We start from the raw sequence: 4,525 nt of genomic DNA on the forward strand, positions 1-4,525 counted from the left end.
CTTCCATATAATCCTCAAGGACAAGGCATTGTAGAACGTGCCCATCGCACTCTCAAGTCCTATTTAATAAAACAAAAGGGGGGAGTCGAGGAGGCTCTACCCTCAGTACCAAGAGTAGCTGTTTCTATGGCACTCTTCACTCTTAATTTTTTAAATCTTGATGCTCAAGGCCATACTACTGCTGAACGTCACTGTTCAGAACCTGATAGGCCCAAGGAAATGGTAAAGTGGAAAGATGTCTTGACAGGAAAATGGAGAGGCCCGGATCCTATTCTAATAAGATCCAGGTGAGCTATATGTGTTTTTCCAAGGAGGAAGATAATCCCTTTTGGATTCCGGAGCGCCTCACTAGAAGAATCCAGCTCTCGAACGATGAGTCACAAGAACAAGATCTCAAGACATCGATGGATCATACTCCTCATGCTGGAGATTTTGGTTCCTAGTATATATGGTGAGTTTAGATGGGGAATTATGTCAACTTTCCCTCTTCCTATGCCAGTAATGCATAATGCACAAATATTACCATGCTTTTTTACTACAGATAAAGAACTAGGACTTGCCTATTTGCCTTTAGATGAACAGATTCAGGCCTTGCAAGAAAATAGAACTTTCTTCATACAGGGAAGCCTGTGCTTTGTACTAATTTCTTCATTGCAAGATAAGAGTCAATGCATATCCTTGTATAATCAATCAGCAGCCTGGTTAAAAAGAGCCTCTTTTGGCAGAGCAGCTTTTGACATGAAGGCTGATGCCATAGTTATAAGAGGATGGTGGCCCAGCCGAAAAGGTGGAAGTTCTGGAAATAAGCCACCTTCACAACCTAGAATGGCACCCTTTGGCAAGGAAGGGTCCATGGAAGATGTAACGCTACCTTGGACAGGCTGCCAAGCTAAAAAATATACTTGGGCAGTAGAGAAATATTTTTCCTTTTCCCCATATATTAGTAGAGAATATAATGATACTTTTGCTGGATGTTTTAGTCAGGGTTTCTATTCCTGCACAAACATTATGACCAAGAAGCAAGTTGGGGAGGAAAGGGTTTATTCGGCTTACACTTCCATGCTGCTGTTCATCACCAAAGGAAGTCAGGACTGGAACTCAAACAGGTCAGGGAGCAGGAGCTGATGCAGAGGCCATGGAGGGATGTTCTTTACTGGCTTGCCTCCCCTGGCTTGCTCAGCCTACTCTCTTATAGAACTCAAGACTACCAGCCCAGGGATGGTCCCACCCACAAGGGGCCTTTCCCCCTTGATCACTAATTGAGAAAATGCCTTACAGTTGGATCTCATGGAGGCATTTTCTCAAATGAAGCTCCTTTCTCTGTGATAACTCCAGCTGTGTCAAGTTGACACAAAAATAACCAGTACACTGGATATGATTTTAGTAATATGGACCCCCTCCGAACTAATACTAACCCTTTTGATCAGTGGTTGCTTTGTGGGGTTAATGGAAGCTGTACTGATCTCGCCCCCATGGCAATGATTGGAGGAGGTTCTAGTGAAAAAGGAGAAATGACCTTTGATTAGAGAAGTACCCCGTGCCAGAATGAAAAACAGGGTTCAAATTTTAAATGGACTACATCCAATGTTAAATATAAAAAACAAAATGAGGTAAATTTTACTGCCACCCCGGTATGTGTATGGCCCCCGTTTTTATGGGTGGTAAGTAAAACAAGCTTGAATCAGAATCAGGTAGAGATAGATTGCTCACAAGAAAAATGTTTTTATGCCCTATGCTGGGATGCCAATAAATATCCTTTTGCTTTGGTTACCCACATGCCTAGATTTGTCCCTGTTCCTGTAGATGCCCCTAATAGTTGAGTTTGGTTTGAGAGAAAAGAGATTTTGGTATTTCTGCTATTATAGTTGGATTGGTGGCCACAGTGGCGGTTGCAGCCTCTGTCATGGCCTTGGCACTCACTCTATCTACTAGTATTCAAATAACACAAACTATTAATGAGCTTTCTATGACGGTCACAACGGCTTTAGATAAACAAGCCACACCCAACTCACAAATACAAGGAGGGTTGATGCTGATAAATCAGTGCATCGACTTAGTCCAAGAGCAGGTAGATATTCTTTGGCAGTTGGCTCAATTGGGTTTTGAATACACTATGCCTGGTCTTTGTGTTACTTCTGTTCAGTTTGAAAATCTTACAAGAGCAGCAAATTTATCAAAAACTTTGTCTCGCTATATGTTACAGAATTGGACCATGGAATTTGAACAAATGCTTCGAGAATTGAGAGTTGCTATTCTACAAGTGAATTCTATGTGTCTTGACCTTTCGCTGACAAAGGGTTTCTCCACCTGGATTTCCTCTGCATTTTCCTACTTTGAGGAGTGGTTGGGTGTAGGCTTGTTTGTGGTGATCCTATGAGGTGGAGCGTTGCTTTTGCTCTGGATGGTCTGTAAACTTAAAGTCCAAACAAAAAGGGACAAGATGGCAATAACCCAAGCACTTGCAGCACTAGAACACGGTGCCTCCCCTGGTATATGGTTATCTATGCTTAAGCAGTAGGTCACTGGCCGCTCAGCTCTTGCACCCCACGAGGCTAGTCTCATTGCACGGGATAGAGTGAGTGTGCTTCAGCAGCCCAGGAAAGTTGCACGGCTAAGCACTGCAGTAGAAAGGCTCTGCAGCATAAAATGAGCCTAATCTAGGGAGTCATGTCATCTCATATGAAGGTTGAGTGTCCAAGTGTCCTTCCCCCAGGAAAAACGACATGGGAGCGGAACAAGACCCCTCTGGGTGATGAGCCTGGGAGGAGGTTTTGTGTAAAGCCCCTATTTTTGCACACTGGGAATTTGACCTCTATCTCCACTCTCATTATATGGGTGGCCTATTGCTCTTAAATAATAGAAAAGAAGGAGATGTGAGGAGGATCCGGTTGTCTGCTTGTGTTTTGCTGGCGAAACGTTGAAAGGACAGGACTTCATGACCAAGGACAACAACCTGCTTGGAAAGTTGAGGCACACAGACATACCTTCAGCACCCTGAGGGGTTCCTCAGTTGGAAGTTACTTTTGACATCGATGCTAATGGCATCCTCAATGTTTGTGTTGGAAATAAAAGCACAGGAAAGGAGATCAAGATCACAATCACTAAAGACAAGAGCCTCTTGAGCAAGGAGGATATTGAGTGCATAGACCAAGAAGCTGAGAAGTACAAATCTGAGGATGAGAAGCAGAGAGATGAGGTTTCCTCCAAGAATTCACTAGAGTCTTATGCATTCAACTGTTGAAGATGAGAAACTTCAAGGAAAGGTCAATGATGAGGACACACAGAAGATTCTTGGCAAGTGTAATGAAATCATCAGCTGGCTAGATAAGAACCAGACTGCAGAAAAGGAAGAATTTGAGCATCAGCAGAAAGAACTGGAGAAAGCCTACAATCTTATCATTATCAAGCTGTACCAGAGTGCTCATGGTATGCTTGGGGGAATACCTGGTGGCTTCTCAGGTGAAGGCATTCCTCTATCTGGTTGTGCTTCATAAGGACCAACCATTGAAGAAGTGGATTAAGTCAATCCAAATACTAGGGTACAACATTATTCCATAGGATAATGTTACATGACAGTTGTAATAGGGAATATATAGTAAAACTATTTAAATTATTACAAAGAAATCACTGAGTAGGAGTTGTGTGTGTGTGTTTATAACTAGAAAAAAATCATAAAATGATATACTGTTATACCAATATATATGTACCTCACTCAGTCCTCATTAAAACGACTTCCTCTTACAGTAGATTTGAACTAGAATATAGACCTACAACAGGAAAATGTAAAAATAATGAAAGACTTTGGAGCACTTAGTCCTAAGTGGCATATCTTCATCGAAGCCCCCCCAACCCCCCATTATACCCATGCAGAAAGATTGAAAAATCCAGAAGAGATTGATGATTCCAAGAAACAGGGTCTCTGTATGCATCAAGGCTGACACACACATGAACTCAAGACAACACCTGCAGTGTCTACACAGGTTCAAGTCCAGTTGGCTCCTACTGGGAGACAGGCAGAGTGCATGGGTTTCCATCACTACTAGGAAGGTATTTCAATTAATACATAATTGGTATTCCCTCCAAAAAAGTCTCACTGTGTGTATTAGCCACACTTCAGTGGAGGCTCCATCCCCAGAAGTAGTTTGACAACACAAAACTAGCTCAATGGCATTTTTAAAGTTTTTGGTTCAGTTTTGTTTTGTTTGGTTTGGTTTGGTATCCTTTGCTTAGGTTTTGGTTTTGTCAGCAATGTCTTTTGCATGTTGATTCTCCCAGTATTTAAGTAAAAATAATAAAACAGACACCTGGTTTTTTGTTTGTGTGTGTGTGGGTGTGTGTGTTGTGTGTATTTTGTAGGTGTATGTTTGTGTATGTGTATGTTTGTGTGTGTTTGGATTCTTTGAAATAATTAGCAAGGCATGGTTCAATGGCACAAAGCTACAGTCTTGTCCACTCAGAAGACATTGTTAATTCCAAGACCACCTAGACCAGTGATTGTCAACCTGTAGGTAATGATCCCTGGGGT

At 42.1% G+C, this 4,525-nt stretch overlaps 1 pseudogene; it reads left to right on the forward strand.

Annotated features, from left to right (window-relative positions):
- Positions 1 to 372: 372 nt before the first annotated feature.
- Positions 373 to 3,521, forward strand: LOC147005174 (heat shock cognate 71 kDa protein pseudogene; annotated as a pseudogene).
- Positions 3,522 to 4,525: the final 1,004 nt, after the last annotated feature.

This window comes from Mus caroli, unplaced genomic scaffold (assembly GCF_978045245.1).
Source record: "Mus caroli unplaced genomic scaffold, Mus_caroli_1 scaffold_4, whole genome shotgun sequence".
Lineage (NCBI taxonomy): Eukaryota > Metazoa > Chordata > Mammalia > Rodentia > Muridae > Mus > Mus caroli.